The 24,062-nt window shown below is 44.0% G+C and overlaps 1 long non-coding RNA gene across 1 annotated transcript; it reads left to right on the top strand.

The window, feature by feature from the left end:
• Positions 1–5,468: 5,468 nt before the first annotated feature.
• Positions 5,469–6,576, top strand: LOC130105391 (uncharacterized). Its single transcript, XR_008809590.1, has 3 exons — positions 5,469–5,523; positions 6,370–6,399; positions 6,503–6,576. It is a non-coding gene; the product is annotated as an uncharacterized LOC130105391 (long non-coding RNA).
• The last annotated feature ends 17,486 nt before the right edge of the window (positions 6,577–24,062 follow it).

Consider the following 24,062-nt stretch of genomic DNA (forward strand, 5'->3'; position numbering starts at 1 on the left):
GCAACCACCCATGAGTCGCAGAGGTTTCTCGGGGAACCCAATAAGTGGAAAAAATAAGGTGGCCAGCCACGCGGGCCATCACTCGTACATAAGCACACATAGGGAATACAGAGCAGAGCACTGGTCTGTATAAACATATAGCACATCCCTACAAGTGCAGCTCAACCAGGAGAGCCGAGTCACGTGAGAGTGGTCTGAGCATGATATATCTGGGCAGAACGCACAACTCGCTTAGACTGACAGAAGTTTAGCCTGCAGGCCGGGAACTTCTAGGTTATAGAACCTGACAGAGGTAGACGGGGAGCTCCAGCCCGCCGCTACACATATGTCGTGGATAGAAATCCCGCTGGACCACGCCCACGATGAGGCCATGCCTCTAGTGGAATGAGCCCTGATGCCCAGAGGGCATTGCAGACCTTTTGACGCGTAAGCGGCCGCTATAGCGTCCACTATCCATCTGGACAGAGTTTGTTTCGAGGCAGCGAGACCTTTGGTGCGCCCACCAAACGAAACAAACAGCTGCTCCGTGCGCCTGAAAGAGGCGGAGCGCGTAGTGTAAAACCTCAGCGCCCTGACCGGGCAAAGGAGATTCACGTCTGTCTCACTGTCTGACGCTGGCAGAGCCGACAGTGAAATGACTTGCGCTCTGAAAGGAGTGCCCATCACTTTTGGAACATAGCCATGTCTAGGTTTGAGGATGACTTTAGAATCATTCGGCCCGAACTCAAGACACGTTGCGCTGATTGACAGCGCGTGCAGGTCCCCCACACGTTTGACTGATGACAGCGCGGTCAGAAAAACGTTTTTTAGTGATAGGTGTTTTAACTCCACGGAGTCTAGTGGCTCAAATGGGAAGGCTTTCAGGGCCTCGAGGACCAATGAAATATCCCACATAGGAACCGACGGGGGGCGCGGCGGATTCATCCTTCTAGCTCCCCTAAGGAAGCGGATGACCAGCTCATGTCTTCCCAGTGACTGGCCGTGCGTCGATTCTGCGAACGCCACCACGGCCGCCACATAAACTTTGAGCGTGGATGGGGACCTCCCTTTATCCATCAGCTCTTGTAGGAAAGTGAGCAGATGCGCAACCTCGCACGTCCGCGGGTCCAGATCTCTGTCGGTGCACCACTTGGAGAACACCAACCATTTAAACGCGTAGAGCCTTCTCGTGGAAGGAGCTCTAGACTGCGTGATCGTGTTCATTACTCTTTCTGGCAGGGCAACGAGTACCCGTTGATCAACCATGCATGCAGAGACCAGCGCTCTGGATAGGGATGCCAGATCGAGCCGCGAGCCTGAGAGAGGAGATCTGCCCTCACCGGAATAGGCCACGGAGCTGCATGTGACAGCCGTGCTAGTTCCGGGAACCAATTCTGATTCTCCCAGTGCGGAGCTATGAGGAGCACAGAGTGGCGCGTTTCCCTGATTCTCTTGATCACCTGTGGTAACAGGGAGACCGGAGGGAAAGCATACAGTGGGAGGCTGGGCCAGACCTGGGCCAGCGCGTCCTCGTTCTTCGAAAAGAACATCGGGCAATGAGCGTTGTCTTTTGACGCAAATAGGTCGACTTCCGCTCTGCCAAATAGGCGCCACAGTTTCTGGACTGTTTGGGGGTGCAGGGACCATTCCCCTGGGGGAACGTTGTCCCTGGACAGTTTGTCTGGGCCGTCGTTCAAATGGCCAGGCACATGCTCCGCCCTCAGCGAGCGCAGGTGCATCTGGGACCAAATAAGGATGGGTTCCGTCAGATTGCAGAGGTTTCTGGATCTGACACCGCCCTGACGGTTTACATAGGAAACCACAGACATGTTGTCCGAGCGGACGAGAACATGTTGGTTCTGTATGAACAGGAGGAAGCGCTTCAGCGCGTTCTCAACCGCTATCATTTCCAGACAGTTTATGTGAAAACTAGGGATGTCCCGATCAGGTTTTTTTGCCCTCGAGTCCGAGTCCGAGTCATTTGATTTTGAGCATCTGCCGATACCGAGTCCCGATCCGATACTTATATAACACATACAAAAGAATAAAGAAGAGTGAAAAAACAGATCCAGGATGTTCCTTATTTTTTATTTAATTCAGCTTATTTTAACATTCAACAACTGTTAACAAACAGAGCACTTCTGTGAGGTAGCTTGAACAATCAAGTAATAAATAACATAAAATCTTCACTTTTGGACTTTAGTGCAACAGTAAAAATAGAAAAAGTCTAATATAAAAACAAATAGCACCTCAACTTAAAATACCCAGCAGGCATGTAAACAAAAAATAAAAATGTTTTAAAAGTGTATAAAAAAAAGAGAATATATATATACATTAGGGGTGTAACAGTTCACAAAATTTGTGGTTCGGTTCGATATGATACAGCAAAAAAAAAGAAATGCCAGAGAAATTTCCTATTTATGAAAAGAAAAAATATTTTTAAATAAGTTTGAGTTTTCCTACATCTTGAAACTTTCAGGTTTATAAATGGGGGTAATCTTTGAAAGATGAACAAATAATGTTTTGGTAATCACATTAAAAATAACATTTAAATATATATTTATATAATATTTGAGTTTTGAAGTGCAACATTAAATCCATGTTCATTCACGGCACAATGTTTCTCCTGGTTCCCACGTCAGCGCTGTTTGATCTAATAGAGATCTACGGTTAATAACGGAGAAATTTGAATGCTTCTCACTAGATCTCACAGCAATGTTATTACTTCAGTGGCGAATTCAAATGTTTTCTTCACTGGATCTCTTAGCACAGTGTCGCTTGATCTCGCGCTGCACAGATGTTGCTGGTCCGAACTGATAAATGGTCCGTTAAGCACAATATAATGAGTAGTGCAGTTTCGTTCCGCTTTCATTACGTTTACCATTTGATGTTGCGCAATGTTGTGGTGATCGCGCCAGCGCGGATTTTGTCTGCAGGAGAAATGGTCCTAGGAATCGTTCTGTTTGTATGCGTACCGAACTGGAAGCCTCGTACCGAAATGGTTCAATAATTACGAATACATGTAGCGTTACACCCCTAATTTACATATATCTGAGTCCTGATCGGTAGGTAACGTCCGATTCCGATCGAGTCTGAAACCACATGATCGGGCCCGATTTCCGATCGCATGATCGGATCGGGACAGCCCTAGTGAAAACACTTCTCTTGGTCTGACCACTGGCCAAAAGCCTGTCTGCCCTCGAACACCGCGCCCCAACCCGAGTTGGACGCGTCTGTCGAAATGACTTTCCGATAAGAGATGGTTCCCATCATCACTCCCTGCTGATACTAACCAGGGCTGCAGAGCCGCTATGCAGGTCTGAGTCACTCTGATCTTCTGGCCGCCAGAAACCCAGGCTCGGCGAGACGCGCGAGCACTCAACCAGCGTTGGAGCGGGCGCATGCGCAGTAGGCCCAGCTGGAGCAACGCTGCCGCTGAAGCCATACAGCCCAGCATCCTTTGAAACGTTTTCAAAGGGAGAAAGCTGCCCTTCTGGAAAGACGCGGCTAGGCGGCGAACACGGCGCGCGTGCTGTGTCGACAAACGAGCCGTCATGGCCACAGAATTCAGTTCTATTCCTAAAAAGGAAATTGACTGACTGGGCATTAATGAGCTCTTGGTCCAGTTGACCGTGAGACCCAAGCTTTCCAGGTGACTGAGAAGCACTGTTCTGTGAGATAACAGCTCCGTCTCTGACTGTGCCAATATCAGCCAATCGTCCAGATAGTTCATTATTCGCAGCCCCTGAGTTCTCAGGGGGGCGAGCGCCGTGTCCATGCACTTCGTAAATGTACGGGGTGCTAGAGACAGGCCGAACGGCAGGACGGTGTATTGATATACCTGACCGTCGAAGGCGAATCTCAAAAATTGCCTGTGACGGGGTAATATCTGAATCTGAAAATAGGCATCCTTCAGATCTAGAGAAATAAACCAGTCCCTCGGGCGAACGTGCGCGAGGATTTTTCTGGTCGTAAGCATTTTGAACGGTCTTTTTGCAAGCCCTTTGTTCAAATGTCTCAGATCTAGGATAGGTCTGAAAGCTCCGTCTTTCTTGGATACGAGAAAATATCGGCTGTAAAAGCCTGACTCGCTCAGAGAAGGCGGTACTTTTTCTATAGCCCCTTTGCACAGCAGTTGTGCTATTTCTGCGTGAAGTAGGTGTGCTGCTTCCGCATTCACTATCGTCGCGGTCTGGGCTCGAAAGCGCGGGGGACGGCGAATGAATTGAAGTGTATAGCCCTGCTTTATTGTGCTCAGAACCCATTCTGAAATCCCTGGGATAGTTTCCCACGCAGCTACGTGAGCCGCTAGGGGGCGAATGGCCTCCGGGTTCAGATCGCCGCCATTTGCGGGCTTGTGAAACTGAGCCGGAGCCGAAAGCGCGGCGCGCGTGCTCTCGGTTCTGGGCAATGGCTGCTCGCTGCAAGCTGAGACCGTCTGATTTATGTGAGGTGTCCCAATCATAAGGGATGGGGAAGCATTCTTTTCTCACTTTTTGGGCGGAAAAGCTTTCTGTAAGCGTGAGCGCGAGTGCGCGGGCATGAGACTTACAAGTGTATTTTGACGCCCTGATCATAACGGATGGGGAGCGTCTTATCAATGCCCTGCGTTTTGTGATAACATTTAAACGCACGGGCGGCGCCCGGGGGGAAGTGTGTGTTAGTAAGCGTGAACGCTCTCCGGCTGGCACGAGACTTACATTCATAATCTGTTTTATTGACCGTGTAACAGAGCGGGCAGATAGTGGGCACAGACCCGTGGACACATTTCTTATATTCAACACTCGAGCGGCTTTTCTGCGCTTTATGAGAGTGTGCTCTGTGAGTGACACGAGATTTGATGTGCTTGTGTGTAGGGGTGAACACTGGGGCATGGGCACTTTCACTACACTTAAAACACCAACGGCGTTTGCCGGACCAGACATTATACTCTTTTTGAGATTTCTCTGGGTCGCCGTGAAAACGGCGTTTGTGTGCAGGCGAGAGGGTAAATGAACCGGCTCGTTGGCTGCCAAATGAACCACTGCAGTAGCCTGTTTGAAGGGGACTGTCAGGGAAATAACCTTTGACGGCGGTCCGGCCGCAGCGGGACGCACGCGTCTTTTCTCTCTCTTGGTTAGGACGGCTTCGCGTGCTCAGACTTTAGCGTGATCTTCTGCCTATAGTTTTACACATCAGCCCAGTCTATTCTGTAAAGTTAGAGATAGGCAGAGTCTGGGTTTATTGCACATTAATCTGACAATAAATGTGGCACACCCAGTTTTTCTTATGCACACCCAGAGACTCTTTTCTGGCTACCCTTGACTCCAACCACTTGCATTTCAACATGGGGGGAATTTTCGTGATTTTCCCCCCTCCCATCCTGCAGCCTACTCGCGCCCCACCGGGAGAGTGTCCGCGCCCCCCACCGGTTGAGAACCACTGTCTTATAACAATAAATAGCATTCTGTTGTATTGTTTATTTTATCTCACACATTTTTTACTCTTTTAGGTAAACTTCAGTCTGTACAATCCCCCAGTTTACAATCCACAGGACAGCAGCGAGTAAGTTTTATACTGAAAGATAGAGTGGCACCATTAATCGAATTGATCTACGATATAGTCGTGTGCAATTATCATGCACTATTAAATATAGTTGAAAGTGAAAGGCAACACTCTGTTCTAATGATGCATTCAAGTCTTGCCGGAAATACCCACATGAACATCACCACAAAGTTATAATTATGAGTGGGAGACTTGAGATTTTCTTTAATCCCAAAGTTTCCGAGTGTCCGTGAGAAAACATGTTGGACGTAATAGATGCAGCGTCTGTATTAATGGTAAATTAGATGAAAAAAGGAAAAAATTCATTCATTTTAACAAAGTTGCATGTACAAAATACCATATTATTGTACAATTGTGATAGAATATACAGTAGTTAACATTTGAAGTGGATCAAAAAAGTTAATCAAAGTTGTCCTAAGACAAGAACGGGTATTGTTCAAAATTCATGTATAACTTTGATGAAAGGTTTTGATCCACTTCAAATGTTGTCTACTGTATAATGATTCAATTTATAGCATTTCAATTGAATAAAAACAAAAAATCGCCATCTTGCTTTGACTAAAGTGACTGGAACGCACCTGACGTCGTACGACTTCCCAACTCGTAAATACGAACTTCTCAAGAGGACTTGAACACACCATAAAGTTTTGCTTTTAAGAATTATCTCCAGCCAATTTACAGTAAGTTAAATAGAAATGACAGTAAGATGACTTTACTGCATTGCAATTTTGTTAGAGCTGAAGACTTGAATCTTGAAATGCTTTTTTTTCTTCATTTTTTTTTTCTGACAGTCTTGTTGATATTGTGAAGCTTTTGTAAATAAAAACACTTTTTTTTTCTGTACAGCTCAGACACTTCAGTCTTAGACAAGTACAGGTATGCTGAGCAAAAAATATTTCATCAGTGCTTTTATTCTCCTACTGGAATTTGCATTTAATTGCATTTGATTGAGTCTCATTGTCATGAATGGATTTTACAGGAATCCAGAAGGAAGGACTGGGATACGGGGAAAAGGGGCTCTGAAATCCCTCGGCCCGAATCACATTCTCCACCTAATCTTCACCAGGTACACAACACTGGAGTTAAAATCCAATTCAAGTCCACTTCCTCCTGGATTTAAAATCTAATCTCATATCAGATGAAATTGAAGTTTACAACCGAATACACCAAAAACAACAGAGATTAGAGATCACATTCATCTCACGTCCTGCTGTTAGTGTATTAAACATAAAGAAATGATTGAGCTGCCTGTTTTAAAGGTGGCGTGATGCTGAACACCAAGTGCTGGAGTTTCTCTCCGTTTCCGAGGATGTAGAGAAGCCTATGACTCTTCCTGGGGTGAGAATGAATGCTTAAAATAAAATCTGTACAGTGACATTTTCAGAATCTTAATATGATACAGAGAATCGTTGCATTTGCTTTATTATGCAGTCATAACAATCATATTTGCTATATTGTAATTTTGGAACCAAGAGTTGACATGCACAAACAAGCTTTCTAGATATATATATATATATATATTAGTGCTGCCGCGATTAGTCGACTTAGTCGACGTAATCGACCATGCAAATTAGTCGACGGCATTTTTTTCAGTCGACGTGTCGTTTTACTATTGACCGCTATTTATTTTTGGTCTCCCGTCACAAACGGCTCACTGTAATTCACCTCCACACACCAGTCTGTGCGCCATGCGCGCCCTGCTGGTTTATCTGCTATCATTTTCCTTCACGTTCCCGCCCGCCTTCACTGCTTTGATATGAAAAATTGCGGAGGCAGGTGACGGAGCTTTCACAGTGGGCTCGTTTGCTGCGGTCCGAGTCCGAGCGCGTGCCCGATTGTTCCCGGCGCCCCCCGCAGCGTTGGTCTGGTTTCACACTCAATTCTATCGAACCCTGTTGAGTTTGCGTGCATCTTATGCCATCGCAAACGTGCACGGCGCATGATAGAAAACAGAACGCGGGTCAATATATTGTGTTTTTCAAACGGACTCTTTTGAGGAGACAGTGGATTTCCAAATGTGTTGCCCTGATTCCACGCGCAATGCGCGAATAAACTGCAGACTCAACTCTCGCGTATCCAAGGTAAATCATCAACACTATCATCCCTTACATGTGTTTTATTTAACTAAATGCATCATAATCAGCTAAAACGCATGGGCAGGTTACTTCCTGAACAAGCGCTCCCGAGTCCGTGTTGCTTTCACATTCACGCGAACCGCGGCACGGGCCCGCCATGCACGCAAGTGTAAACGCGAGCTACATAACTGCGTGCCTGCCTGCTTTCAGCGCGACTCATAGTGGGCTAGTCCAGACTCTTTCAATTCAATTCCAATTTATTTGTATAGCGCTTTTCACAGAAAATGCATTGCATCTACTTTACTATTCAGAGTGATGTTATCAGTTATGCTTTTCAGAAATGTACATAAATTAATCATTATTAGCTTACTGTACATTTTTTAAGGCAGAACAAAGAGCTAATTTTAGTAATACATACATGTTTGTTATTAGAGGATTAGATTAGGACTCTGGCTAATATGGTATAGCCTAATGGAAATGCAGATACTTAATGCTTAGATTGTTAATACATAATGTTTTTGAACAGGTGACATTTGATGTTTTGGCCCTTCAGTTGAGTTCAAAATAAAATGGACACAACGAAATAAACACTTTTTTTTTTTTTTATTAGTCGTTTAGATTAGTCGACTAATCGAAAAATTAGTCGAAAGATTAGTCGTTAGAAAATTAGTCGTTAGTGGCAGCACTAATATATATTAAGTCTTTTTTTTTATTATTCTTGCAGAGCCCACCCAAACCTGACGAGCCTCTACCACAGACACTGGAGAGGATTCTGTTAAAGTTAAAATTGAAGATAAATGACGAGACCAAGTCTGAACTAAAGGCTGGGAAACAGGTGAGCAAGATAAATCAACAAGATGCTCAACTTTACTGATTAAAAGACAGACTTGTTTACAGACATCAGGAGCATAGATTTGAACTTCATCGGGTTTCATTTGTTATCTATGGGTTAGTTAGCTAGTCGTGTTGCATGGGAAAAATACAGCATGCAGTGAGTAAATAATTATAGAACTTTGATTTTTGGACTATTCACTAAATTAACCATTAACAAAATTGTATTGATTTATTTATCTATATATGCATGTACAGATATTCATACAACAAAATATTCTGGGGGCAATGAAAGTTTTGTGAAAATTATAAAAAATGCTGGCGCTGGCTGGCAACTTTTTTTAAAAACACAGGCGGGAAAAGAGTAAAAAAAACAATTGCCTGCAAAAAATGCAAAAAAGGTGTTTGACAAAGAAAATAGTAAAAAAAACAGAAAAAGTTATGGATCAATTGGTTAATTGGTTGAAGTGAACTGTTTTCGAAGGTGGAAATTAATATTCGAATGTGGAAGAATGCGCCCGCGGTAGCAGTTTGCGAGTGGTAAAATTCTGAAGCTTAAATGTAAAACGCATTTTGCAGCTGCACATCTAGCACAGTGAGTGTATGGCTCACTCATTGGCTGTGCTGCTGCAACTGCACATCCAATGGCGCGGGCGCCTCCAACGTGTGAGCCAATGAGCTATGCATTACATCATACATTAATGTCAATAATATGTTTCAGTCACTGAATGAAGCCTGCTTTATTTAGGACAAGAATCGCGACCTTAAAGGGATAGTTCACTTTGAAATTAATTTTTGGTATGTTTTAGCTTACCTCAAGGGCATCCAAGATGTAGGTGTCTTTGTGTCCACAGTATTTTCAATTTTGATATTTTTAGGTCAAACCGTTCTTGTCTGTCAGTCATATAATGCAGGTCTATGGTCACCACCTCAAAGAGCATGCACAGAGAAGTCCAGATTAAACATGATTTAATGACTCGTAAATGTAAGTACACATTGATGGCCTAAGACACGAAACGAGCGGTTTGTGTGAGAAAACGAACAGTATTTATATCGTTTTTACCTCTTGTAACCACAGCCACGTCCAAGTGATCTGAGGGCGCGGGCGCTTCGGTCAAAAAATGAGTGAGTCCCATGCGTTTTTCCACCAGTGAACCAGCTAGTTGGTATATTACACTTTTGCCGTATCCGGTCGTCAAAACTCTGAACACATCTTCCTTTTTTAGGAATGACTTAAGTGACGTTCTCTTAACTCCAAGTCCTCCAGAGTCACGGGCAAAGCCGATTCGAAAGACCGTTGTTCGCCAGCAGCATCTTTGTTTTCAAGCAGAGGGAAATCACCTATGGAAATCATGCGGAACCGTCATAACTCTGCCGTCATATGTTAAGCCCACCCACCAACTCTACACGATCTGATTGGCTGGACCAGTTTTTGGTTTTTCCAGCTCAAAAGTCTATGGAGAGTTGCTAGACCACACTTTGCTGCAAAATAATTTTTGCTGCCGCTAGGGTGCGTCTAGATTTCTAGGCTACGTTACCCTGGGAGTGAACGGAGTTGTCAGAACGCTTAATAAAGTTTGACTTTATCTGACTGTTTTGTTGACATTCCCTTTAGCACATCTAGTGGATGCATAACGCAAACCCAGTCAAACGTTTGACTGCAGTATCTTATGCGCCTTATAATCCGGTGCGCCCTATATATGAAAACAGTTCTAAATTAGGTCATTCATTGAAGGTGCGCCTTATAATCCGGTGCGCCTTATAGTGCGGAAAATACGGTAATAGTAGACTCGCACAAAGGTAAAGTTTTGAGCATGCAGGGACAGTTAATACTCATGTTACTTCTTTTCCATGTTTATAATACCAGTTCCATCAGTTGATTGTTTTGAGTTAGAGTTCCTCAAAGCTAAACAGATGTGTGTGTTTCTTCTCTAACGCAGCTGTATGAGGATTACCGGTATGTAGATGACAGCAGGAACACAGATAATGCCTGGGTGGAGGCCACCATCATCACACTTCACTGTGACAAACACACTCCGCTGATGGATGAGCTAAACCGCATAGTGAGTAGAAAATAGCACTTCATCTCAGTGATTTTAACAAAAATAAAATACAGCAAAGTGCCAAATACAAGTAAAAATGGTCAAAGTCAACTTAAAGTAAATATCCTCAGGTGGGCTGTAAACCATGATGTGGTTTTAATCAGACCCCGATGTGTATATATATATATATATATATATATATATGCATAGGGGTTATTAAATGTAACAAATCATCTAAAAATGTAGCATCAACTTTTTATCAAACTTTGATAATTGCCCTAATCTTTTAAACAACTGATTTTTATAAAATGTAGTTTGATCACTGTCAAGTTCCTGAATCTATGCTTATGAGAGTCAAATTGGACAGGGACTCATCTCAAGATCACTCATTTAACAGTTCATCAATTGGCAAAAAAAAAGAAAAAAGATCACTCAATTATAGAAAATTATTGAAAATATTCGAATGCGTAGTTTGTGCATAAAAAATGTCCATTAAAATATCATGTACAACTTCATGTTTCAATCAGGAACCAACACATGTTTGTAACGGTGGTCGCCCTAACACAAATAAAGAAAACTTCGGGCGCCAGACAGGATAAAACCTGTCAAAATTTAAATCAACCCAGGATAGCCAAAAAGTTACCTCCTGTTACACAACAAAATTATAGTAATAATTTAAAAAAAATTCAGTTCACAAGGGATATTTATTCGTAAATTATATACTGTTCATAATAATAATGATAATAATAATAATAACACAAAAAGAGAAATGGAAATAAATAAAATAAACAAAACAAAAAAAAAGAAAGTTCAACACTAGCAGTAGTAGATCTGTTTTTGAAAAACCTCCGCATCACGCTAATCCACGTTGGCAGATTCGTGTCCACATTCATTCACAAATTGTCCATAAAAAAGGAAAAGAGAAAAAAGTAAACATTTGATAAACATATCATTCATTTCGTCGTAAATCACCAACATCAAATTTGCCATAATTTTAACAGGCAGCAACAATTTATGAAAAACAAAAACTAAGCACACAGAATATGCGAAAGTGAAAAGGTATGCGAGTGGGTATGTCTGTGTGTAGTAATGTGTGTAATGGCGGCGCAGAGGTACTGACCACATTTGCAGGCAAGAAGCAGTTAGATCGCGTGTCATCTTCGACACCTGGATAGGCGGATAAGCAGCTTTGGCTTGTCTTTAGAACAGCTCAAAATCAGTTAGTCTGGAAGTGCAACGAATTCCGCGACGCACCAGACTTTAAACATCAGAAGCAACAGATTGACAAGCGGCCGTCTTTCCCCAATAATCCATCACGATCCCAACTGGCAAACTTCTCAAAACACACACAAACGGATGACGCATCTTTTTCAGGTACGACACACTTCCTTATTTTCAACTTCCTTCCGTAATTAACCCCCTAGGGTCGGCGGTCGCGCCGGCGATACCAGCTCACTTTTTTTGCACTATCAGTGCAAAAGAGACTCAAAATACTCTGTTGATTTTGATCTTACATATAAGTGTTATACATCATTCAAAACTGTTAAATATCTTCTTTTATTTGTGTACACTCATAATAAAAACAAAATGTTGTGTTTTTCGTAAAATAAAGAAAATTCACTGAGGCGCGTTCTGCCCAAGGGGGTAATCCATCGACCGGAAGTTGAAGCCGGCCGGGTGCCGCCATCTTGTAGCAGAACTTCACTTGCGTTAGCATTTCCATTGACTCCCATTCATTTTGGCGTCACTTTGACAGCGAATAACTTAACATCTGAGGCGTTTAAAGACTCCATTTGTCCATTATTTATTTCTAAAGAAACACGACAATGTATAAAGGGCTCCATTACCTTCTATGTTACATTATGGCCCCGTAGAAACAGATTTTGTAAAAATAGGCTAACGATTGCGTCATAACCACTCGACTCTCTGTCGCGCTGTACAGAAATTACCGTACAGACAGGAGGAGAAGCTCGCAGGCAATCGGGGGGACGTCCCGTCAAGGGAGAAGCCCATAGATAATGAGTCCATAAAAGCAACGGAATACTTACTCCTGCTCACTCACGCCAAAGAACTCTTTGCTCAAGTTCTCCGTCTCTGCAAGATTAACGTTGGCAATTTTCAGGCACAGCTACTAGAAGATTAACGTCTGTCAGACAGGTTGCTCACGCCATCAAGCTTAGTTTGAGTCGGTTTGAGTCTGCGCGTCAGGAACGGAAGTGCTCAAAAATCGCTAAAAATGGGCTTCAACTGTCTCAACTGAGTTCCAATGAGATGGCTCTGTCCACTTCTTATACTGTCTATGGTTCTGCCGTCTCTCTCAATGTGAAGTTCATTCTGAAACGCGACAGAAAATGATCTGTAACTCAACTAATGTTTGTCACACAGACTTGAAACGTATGTCTTTACAATGCTTGGAGTCTCTAGTTTTAAATGATGTAAATCATATATCAAAAACAAATATTCTATGTTTAAGTTATCCGTATGAAAGCAGCGACATGTACAGTTTCTCAAACGGTCCTAATTAACTTTAATGTGACCACATCCACGCGAGCAAGAGCTGTTCATATGCAAATGATCCACGCGGAGGAATGCGAAACTGTTAATGCCATCATCATCACCTCAAAACAAATAATCGGAGACTTCAGTAACTCACTCATCTCTGCTTTTCATCGAGATTGGTGTTTGTGCTGTGATTTTTCACTTGGATTTAACGTTACCTCAGAAGAACGCAATTTGAAGATGAGAAGATTTTTAAGGTAAGACATGTTAAACAGCTGCCAGACTAAAATGTACGTTATGAAATGAGATTGGAGTAAAAACATGAAGCCTAATGTCGTACATGTATGTGTATCTATATGTAGACAGAAACATGTTGAAATGTGAACTAGACTGGTAGGCAACCTTTTAAATGCTAAATTTATATAGCCTACATGTACGACACCAGGATGTTTTTATGTTCGAAAATAAACACAGCACAGCATGATAAAAGTAGGCTAGTGTTTACTCTAACATGGTGAATATTATCATGTTTAGACCCGTGTTTACTGTTAAATACTGTGTTTGTGGATATCTGCTCAAACCACAGATGTTAATATGGTAACAATAGTGAGTCAGTTTGAAAGCAAAACACGCCAAACATTATTTAGGCTTTATGTTTTTATTCCAAATTTTTCCATTCGTTATGATGTTATGAAATGAGATTGAAGTAACATATGATAATCAATATTTTTTTCTCTAAATATATGTTCCTTTTTAACGATTTATAGGCCACCTGCTATTCATACTTTGCACGTGACGTCACAAATACTGGCTGGCGGGCGAGAACGTCGTTCTCCAGCAACGAAACCCAGTAAACTAATCAAGGATCTTGCCAGGACTTCGCCAGTTTTACTATACAAAAGTTGGTGTTTTGAGGTTTGTGATATCTATGGTTTTCAATGAGAACCAGAGATGACCCAACAGTAGAGCTAGATTATTTACGGAGGAATTATTACTGCTCGATTATCTTAAAAAAACCTTGTCTGCTTTACACAATTTAGCTACCTTGGAGTTAATCCTATTCCTAGTCCATAGTTATGCAGCTAGCTCGCTAACAGACTTGATAGCTACTAGAAAGACCTGGAACTACAGGACTCTACGTTGAAAATACCCGTTTGTTGCCCGCCAGGTATCCATGGTAGTCAACATGTTTCTGAATATGCCTACAAGGCACAACAAACCTGGTGGTCATTATATATATACACTCACCTAAAGGATTATTAGGAACACCATACTAATACTGTGTTTGACCCCCTTTCGCCTTCAGAACTGCCTTAATTCTACGTGGCATTGATTCAACAAGGTGCTGAAAGCATTCTTTAGAAATGTTGGCCCATATTGATAGGATAGCATCTTGCAGTTGATGGAGATTTGTGGGATGCACATCCAGGGCACGAAGCTCCCGTTCCACCACATCCCAAAGATGCTCTATTGGGTTGAGATCTGGTGACTGTGGGGGCCATTTTAGTACAGTGAACTCATTGTCATGTTCAAGAAACCAATTTGAAATGATTCAAGCTTTGTGACATGGTTCATGATCCTGCTGGAAGTAGCCATCAGAGGATGAGTACATGGTGGCCATAAAGGGATGGACATGGTCAGAAACAATGCTCAGGTAGGCCGTGGCATTTAAACGATGCCCAATTGGCACTAAGGGGCCTAAAGTGTGCCAAGAAAACATCCCCCACACCATTACACCACCACCACCAGCCTGCACAGTGGTAACAAGGCATGATGGATCCATGTTCTCATTCTGTTTACGCCAAATTCTGACTCTACCATCTGAATGTCTCAACAGAAATCGAGACTCATCAGACCAGGCAACATTTTTCCAGTCTTCAACTGTCCAATTTTGGTGAGCTCTTGCAAATTTTAGCCTCTTTTTCCTATTTGTAGTGGAGATGAGTGGTACCCGGTGTGGTCTTCTGCTGTTGTAGCCCATCCGCCTCAAGGTTGTGTGTGTTGTGGCTTCACAAATGCTTTGCTGCATACCTCGGTTGTAACGAGTGCTTATTTCAGTCAAAGTTGCTCTTCTATCAGCTTGAATCAGTCGGCCCATTCTCCTCTGACCTCTTGCATCAACAAGCCATTTTCGCCCACAGGACTGCCGCATACTGGATGTTTTTCCCTTTTCACACCATTCTTTGTAAACCCTAGAAATGGTTGTGCGTGAAAATCCCAGTAACTGAGCAGATTGTGAAATACTCAGACCGGCCCGTCTGGCACCAACAACCATGCCACGCTCAAAATTGCTTAAATCACCTTTCTTTCCCATTCTGACATTCAGTTTGGAGTTCAGGAGATTGTCTTGACCAGGACCACACCCCTAAATGCATTGAAGCAACTGCCATGTGTTTGGTTGATTAGATAATTGCATTAATGAGAAATTGAACAGGTGTTCCTAATAATCCTTTAGGTGAGTGTATATATAAATATGTATGTGCGTGTGTGTATATGTGTGTGCGTGTGTGTTCATTTTGTACAATTTAAAAAGCAATTTTAACCAGAAAAATTTAAAATGTATTCCCAAAATCGTGCAGCCCTATAGTTTCTCTGGAAATCAGCATGTTTTTTATTTTATTTTTTATACAGGGACCAGATGCCTCACGGATGAGTCCTGCTGACTTCAACATTCACTCTGTACATGAACATGGTAAAGTGAAAAATCAAACACCTTGGAGATGACAGGTATGTAGCCTACTATGTTTTAGGAATGGCACAAAGGTGTGTGACTTACCAAGTCTCTGTCTTTAGATCAGTGTGTTTACTAATGTGCTTTTTTGTCATTTGTTGTGTATCTTTGGATTATGTTGTGTTGGAAATAAATCCAAACAATCTAAAAGCCATTCTTTTTTTAAGTCTCTCCTCATTCTTTGTGCAAGGCTCCGCATAATGATATCACCTAATATGGCCATTAGGGGAGGGTCTTTGTCTTTCTCAGGTGTGAAACACTCCATATTAATGGACGGTTTACGCCTCCCCGCATAAAGCTTTCTTACACAAAACATGTCTTACAAATTTTAAGTCAATATATTGTCTTACCTGAATGAGTAGTCAGGATGATTTTCACATAGTTTTGAAGCAAATATTCTAGGCCACATGATACAATTTTCAAAAGTCTTGTGAAGAAATAATTAGTATGGGTTTCATGACAAATTTTTTTTTCACAAACCACGCATAAACGTCATTATCTCAAAGCTACAAACTTTTACATACATGCTGCTCACATATTATTGTAGCAGAGTTTGTGCTGAATACAGTGTAATCAGACTTTAGCCATGAAAATGTCACAAGTATCAGAAATAAGCTCAAATGTCAGAGCATGTCAAAACACCTCCAGGACCCAGAAAACACCTCAGACCCCAGAGGGTTAACGCTAATTGAAATACTCCACCCATTCACACAAAAAGGAAAGTGAAAGTAAAACAATGTCGTGACTCGTGGCACAGATTCTCTTCACTGTCACATGTTGAACAATGTTCTCTTACGAGAGGTTCTCTCGTATTGCGTAAGTTGCTTACGCTACGGGTAAAGTAATCTTTTCTTGAGATCATTGTCCTCAATTTTGTATATATTGTCAACGCAGTGTGGCAGACAGCAGACCATAGCACGCTGTATAAGCGTGCTCATTGGCTGTCTTGCGGCAACTGCAGCAGCCTACCATTGAGCCCCGCGTGACGTCACGCCGCCGCGATACACACTTCCTGTCTAAAAGAGCATGAGGCGTTTTTGTCAAAATGCCTCGTTTTTCCTGTCGCTCGTGCCGAGCCCCGCTCACCCCCGGAGACCGCCACGTTATCTGCGCTCTCTGTCTCTGCGGGGACCCCGGCCTAAGATCGCGCTGAAACCCAAGCCCGCGAAGTCCTCCTAGCAGCTCAGAGGAAAAGACGGTTAAGTCCCGCTGCGCCGGACCACCGTCAAAGTTTTCCGCTCTGCCAGTCCCCGTAGTCATGGTTACTGCAGATGTGTATTACGCAGCCAACGAGCCGGTGATACAACCCGCTTGCCTGTACACAGCCACCGTTGTCACGGCGACCCAGAGAAATCTCAAAAGAGCATAATGTCTGGTTGTCCGGCTCACGCCGCATGTGTTTTAAGTGTAGAAAATGTGCCCACGTCTCAGTGTTCACCCCTACACACAAGCACTATAACCCCTGTGTCTCTCACAGAGCCCACTCTCATAAAGCTTGCAAAAGCCGCTCGAGTGTTAGATGTAGAACATGTGCCCACGACCCCGTGCCCACACCTACTCACTGCTCGCTGTTACAGATGTAAGTCCTTTGCCCGCTCTCGAGCACTCACACTTACTGATAAGCACTTTAACCCCGGCGACGCTCTCGCGCTGCGTTTCTCGCACAATATGCTCCCCGTTCAAAGCCACCGGGACATCGTGTATAAAACGCCCAGCCATTGCTGTCTGCGAGCCGCCGTATTCGGGCACCGAGAGCGCGCGCACTGCGCCCGCGCCTCCGAATCAGGTTCGCCGCATGTGTTTTAAGTGTAGAAAATGCGCCCACGTCTCAGTGTTCGCCCCTACACACAAGCACTATAACCCCCGTGTCTCTCCCAGAGCCCACTCTCATAAAACTGGCAAAAGCCGCTCGAGTGTTAGATGTAGAACATGTGTCCACGACCCCGTGCCCACGCCTACTCACTGCTTGCTCTGCCGATCACATTACACGTAAGTCCTGTGCCTGCATAAAATGGCCATCCATCGCTGTCTGCGAGCCGCCGTATTCAAGCACCGAGAGCGCGCGCGCCTCCGATTCAGGTTCATGAGCCCACAAAATTCAGCAATCGGAACCCGGAGGCCATTCTGCCCCTAGCCTTATATGCAAAAGCATGGGATGCTATTCCAGGTGCGTCAGAATGGGTGCTGAGCACAGTAAAGCAGGGCTATTCATTGCAGTTCGCTCGCCGTCCCCCGCGCTTTCAAGCACGGACCAAGACGAGAGTGAATGGGGAAGTAGCACACCTACTTCGTGCAGAAATAGCGAAACTCCTGTGCAAAGGGGCCATAGAATCAGTACCTCCTTCTCTGAGCGAGTCAGGCTTTTACAGCCGCTACTTTCTCAAGAAGGACAGAGCTCTAAGACCGATTTTAGATCTGAGATATTTGAACAAAGCTCTTATGAGAAGACCGTTCAAAATGCTCACAACCAGAAATATCCTCGCGCAAATTCGCCCAGGGGACTGGTTTATCTCCCTCGATCTGAAAGACGCTTACTTTCAGATTCAGATTATGCCCCATCACAGGCCATTCTTGAGATTCGCCTTCGACGGTCAGGCATATCAATACACCTTCCTGCCGTTCGGCCTGTCTTTAGCACCTTCATGAAGTGCATGGACACGGCTCTCGCTCCCCTGGGAAGCCAGGGAATGCGGATTCTGAACTATTTGGACGATTGGCTGATTCTAGCGCAGTCAGAGAAAGAACTCATCTCTCACAAAACAGTGCTTCTCAGCCACCTGGAAAGTCTGGGTCTCACGGTCAACTGGACCAAGAGCTCATTACTGCCCAGTCAGTCTGCCTCTTTTCTGGGTATAGAACTGGACTCTGTGGCATTGACGGCGTGGCTGTCGACACAGCGTGCGCGCGCCGTGTTCAGTGCCTAGTTGCGTCTTTCCAGGAAGGCAGCATCGCAGGGGCTCTATGGCATCAGCTGCAGCAGTCCTTTAGCTGGGTCTGCTGCGCATGTGTCCGCTGCGACGCTGGTTGAACGTTCGTGTGCCTCACCGAGCCTGGGCGTCAGGCGGCATACGAATCAGAGTGACTCAGAGCTGCGTTTTAGCGCTGAGACCCTGGTTAGCGGCCGACTGGTCCCAGCAGGGAGTGACAGTGGGAGCTGTCTCACACCGAAAAGTCATCTAAACAGATGCCTCCAACTTAGGTTGGGGCGCTCTTTTCGAGGGCAGACTGGTCTTCGGCCTGTGGTCGGACCGAGAGAAATGCCTCCATATAAACTGTTTGGAGATGATAGCGGTCGAGAACGCACTGAAGCGCTTCCTCCCATACATACGGGGCCACCATGTTCTAGTCCGTTCGGACAACATGTCTGTGGTGTCCTATGTGAACCACCAGGGCGGTGTGAGATCCAGGAATCTCTACAAAATGACAGAACGCCTTCTCGTGTGGGCCCATCACTCATTGCGCTCGCTGAGAGCCGCGCAGGTGCCGGGCCACATCAATGTCGGCCCAGACAGAATGTCCAGGGACAACATTCCTCCGGGAGAATGGTCCCTGTACCCTCAGACGGTCCAGTTATTATGGCGCCTTTTCGGCAAAGCGGAAGTCGACCTTTTCGCGTCGAAAGACAACGCGCATTGCCCGAGATTTTTCTCCAACAGCGAGGACGCACTGGCCCTGACCTGGCCCAGCTGCCCGCTGTACACTTTCCCTCCACCATCTCGCTGTTACCACAGGTAATCAAGAGGATCAGGGAAACATGCCACTCAGTGCTCCTCATAGCTCCATGATGGGAGAACCAAACATGGCTCCCAGAGCTGGTGAGGCTGTTGCACGTAGCCCCATGGCCGATCCCGGTGAGGAGAGATCTTCTCTCTCAAGCCAGTGGATCGATTTGGCATCCCCACCCAGAGCGCTGGTCTCTGCATGCGTGGATAATCAACGAATACCCGTTGCTTTGCCAGAAGGGGTCGTAAACACGATCACACAGTCTAAAGCCCCTTCTACGAGAAGGCTCTATGTGTCTAAATGGTCAGTGTTCTCCGAGTGGTGCTCCACAAAAAGCTTGGACCCACACACGTGTGGTGTCTCGTGGGTGCTTTCCTTCCTCCAAGAGCTACTGGACAAGGGCAGGTCCCCTTCCACACCTACACGCTTCCAAGTGTACGTTGCGGCTATTGCGGCGTTCACAGAGTCGACGCGCGGCCGTACTATAGGAAGGAACGAGCTCATCATCCGCTTCCTCAGAGGAGCCAGGAGGATGAATACCCCGCGGCTCCTATCTGGGAGCTTTCTTTGGTCTTGGAGGCCCTGAAAGCCTTTTCCCTTTGGCCCTAAAATACCTCTTGCTCAAAACCCTTTTTCTGATAGCTCTGTCATCAGTAAAACGTGTGGGAGATCTGCACGCGCTGTCTGTCAGCCCTGTGTGTCTCGAGTTCGGACCAAATGACTCGAAAGTTATTCTCAAACCGAGGCATGGTTACGTCCCTAAGGCGATGGGCATGCCTTTTAGAGCGCAAATCATCTCCCTGTCGGCTCTGCCAGCATCCGATAGCGAAGACAGTGATAACCTCTTATGCCCCGTCAGGGCGCTGAGAGTTTATATCACGCGCTCTGCCGCCTTCAGGCGTTCTGAGCAGCTCTTTGTTTCGTTTGGTGGGCGCACCAAAGGTCTCGCCGCCTCGAAACATAGTCTGTCTAGATGGATAGTGGACGCTATTGCAGCAGCTTATGCGTCTAAACACCTGCAGTGCCCTGTGGGCATCAGGGCCCATTCCACTAGAGGCATGGCCTCGTCGTGGGCTTGGTCCAGTGGGATTTCTATTCACGATATCTGTATGGCGGCAGGCTTGACCTCCCCCTCCACATTCGTGAGGTTTTATAACCTGGAAGTTCCCGCCTTGCAGGCTAAACTTTTATCAGTTTAAGCGATGTGTATGTTTGCCCATTTATGCATGTCCAGGCTACCTTCATATTTCTACTAGCTCTTCTGGTTGAGCTGCACAAAAGGGTGAAATTCTCTACACATAGACCGGCGATTTAGCTCTATATGTTTTTCCCTATTCTTGTGTACTGGTGCTGGCCCGCGTTGCTGGCTGCCTTTATGTCACGATAAATATAGACCGGCGAAGCCGCTCTGTATTCTTATTAAGTGCTTATTACATGTGCTGGCCCGCGTTGCTGGCCGCCTGTTCCCGCTTGTAATGCTTCCCGGGCTTCCCTGGGATACATGCAGTGGATGCTCGGCGTGCACGGCGTTGACAAGGGGTTCCCGTAGCGTAAGCAACTTACGCAATACGAGAGAACCTCTCGTGAGAGAATTTACTCGGTTACCTAACGTAACCTCAGTTCTCTCTAGAAGAGGCTTTTTAACTGGATTGGCGTTTGTTGTATTTTTTCTGAATATTTTGTGCAATTTCAGCGAGTGAAAAACAAATTTATACTCACATGCGATGCGTTATGTGTTAGGTACGTTATCGTCTCTGACAGACATGTTCAACAGTATGTTGAAGCCGCTCAGTTCCAGATTTTCTCCCTCTTCTCGGAAAGCGGCGACGTAGTTAAAACTTAAAGGGATAGTTCACCCAAAAATAAAAATTCTGTCAGTAATTACTCGCCCTCATGTTGTTCCAACCCCGTAAGACTTTCGTTCACCTTCGGAACACAAATTAAGATATTTTTGATTAAATCTGAGAGCTGTCTCACTCCTCCATAGGCATTGATGTTGTGATATTCAAATGATGTGGATTTGAAAACAGATGGATCGTGAGGTTATAATTGTTTATTTCTTAGCTGCCAAGTATTCAGTGAAGCGATTGATGCCCATGAGTTTGTGTTGATGTTTTTATTTCTAATATTCCAACCAACAGCCAGCCTAAGTTTTTGACGGACATGATAACGTGCATGATGGGTGAACTTTGTTTGATTTTGGGGTAATTTTAAAGGGGAACTTGGCAACTATTTCAACTTAAAGAGCATATTGTAGGTAAAAAAAAAAATCTAAATTAATATATAACCTTGTATGAAAATACCACATGAAAAGGTAATGCAGGATTTAAAATGTTTTAAAACGACATAAGGGCACTAATTTAGTAGATAAAGTGAGCGTTTCTTGGACTGCTCGTAAAAACGGCTTTTTTTTCAACATCGCGTCATTTTACGTCACGCTAGGGAGCCTCAGCCTCGGCTCAGTGCAGAGCAGGCTGGCATTCAGTGAGAGCGGCCGTGAGTCAGTGTGTTTTCGGTAGTTTTTGTATTTCAATCTATCATCGTCATGGTAAATTATTGTGTTTGTGGAGGTTGCAAAAACTCCGGCCTGTCAGGACATCGAGTCCACAGGTTTCCATAACAAGAAAAAGGACGGTGCTGTATATCTTTCGTGCCTGGTGCGGTTTGTTCAGGTGAAGAGACGGGATTTCTCTTCCGCATCGGCTTCGAGAAACGCGGTCGTGTGTAGCTTTCACTTCAGATGGTGTGTAGCGTTCACTTCAGATCGGAGGATTATCATCCCGGCGATATGATGGAGTTCAACATGGGATGCCGAAGCAAGAATATTGATCGTCTAATACTGTACCAATGGCATCAAATAGTGTGATATAGGTAGTCATGCCCTAAATACAGGCAACTTGTAATTGAAAAACAATTTACTAGGTTGATTAAATATTCAAATCTTTAATTTTCTGTTTATGTTATAACCCAGATGAAAAATATGTTTTAAAAATGTACTTGAGTATGTTTTTAGTAACTTACAATAGAAATATACTCAAGTATAGTTTTTATACATTTAATAGTATACATCTACCCTAAACATACTAATGTCTGCTGGCCTGATATACGATGGTAATAATCTGTACAATATTGTGAGCACAGTGTATATCGTTAGCGAACGTGTATCTATAAGCACATCTCTCACCAAGACACCTGTCCTGTTCTCCACTGGTTCTCCTCACACCACAACTCAATGTGTCTCTGACCGTTCTGTCTGACATTAATCCTGGCCTGTCCCTGCTCTCTTGGCAGCATAGCAGGCTCATAACTGTATGGCTGTAGTCCGTCATACAAGTAAGTATTTCCTCAGCGTCCGAAATGTCATTGCGATCCATTGTTTTCCTGTTGTTTGAATCGACCGCTCTCCCGCCCGTTACGTCACGCCCACCACATCCATTTTCAGACGCGGAAGTAAAATTTTCTCACAAAAACGACTCCAGAAGCTTATGTAGCGTATTTATAAGAATATTTTAAAGAAAATCTAGTTCCTACATTATTTTTCTATACATTGACTCGTTGGGTCCTCTAACCTGCAATATGCCCTTTAATAAAACCGTTTAGAAATCATTTGAATGGTTCAATAACCTGTTCTGGAAAGAATGGTGACTTTCCCCGCTCCCCCCAGCGTTCCCAGGTGGAAAACCAACCTTGCAACATCGGGACTAACGTCCCGGTAAGTTGGAAATAGGAAGTCTCGTGAGAAGCGAGAACGAGCGAGAAACACAAACTGCTTTACGGCAATTCGACATAATTTTATGATACTGTGTATGATGTATTACCCACCTTGGTAGACATAGCTCCACACGATAAAGTTGGCCAGCTCCGATAATAACAAATACACATTAGCAGCGGTAGAAAGCGGGAGGAAGGTGTCGAGAGTGAGTTTTTTACAATGTTGTGAAAATATACGCCGCACAGCTGTAGGGGGAGCTCGATGAGAAAACATGCCATAACAAAAGTGAAAATCAACGAAGAAACGGCTTAAAATGCCAAATTCCCCTTTAAAATGTGCTGGAGACGTTCTAAATGAAGATTATTTCGTGGCTTCAATAAATTACATGTGACTGACATGAGACATGTCAAAAATGTTACATTCAGCTGTTGCAAATTCGTTGACTTTTGAAAATTAATTTCTTTTTTCCCCAGGAAAGAAAAGTGTTTGAGGCACAAAGTTGTTTTTATTGTCTCTTATCACAAAAACCTTTTCTTGATTTTAAAGTTTTTACTGTACTTTATTTAATTTTTTATTCTAAACTGTTTTAACTATTCTTATTTGCTTTGATTATTTTAATTTCTTCTATGTAAAGCACTTTGAATTACCATTGTGTATGAAATGTGCTATATAAATAAACTTGCCTTGCCTTGCCAAAGTCCCCTTGTAGTCAATAATTTTATCCCTTAAAACTAAATATTTGATCTAAATCTTTGATCACCAAATTGACACATTTAAATGTTTTTTTCCCAGAAAAAAGCAGCGATTTCAAATCGTGTTTTTGAGACTGCTGAGTATTTTCTTGACTTATAACTGCAGTGAACCAAAGACAATGCTGTCGACTTATGAATTTACACATGGTTTGTCTTAAAGCATATTAAAAACAC

Source organism: Rhinichthys klamathensis, unplaced genomic scaffold (genome assembly GCF_029890125.1).
Source record: "Rhinichthys klamathensis goyatoka isolate OS25496 unplaced genomic scaffold, OSU_Roscu_1.1 h1tg000318l_1, whole genome shotgun sequence".
Classification (NCBI taxonomy): domain Eukaryota; kingdom Metazoa; phylum Chordata; class Actinopteri; order Cypriniformes; family Leuciscidae; genus Rhinichthys; species Rhinichthys klamathensis.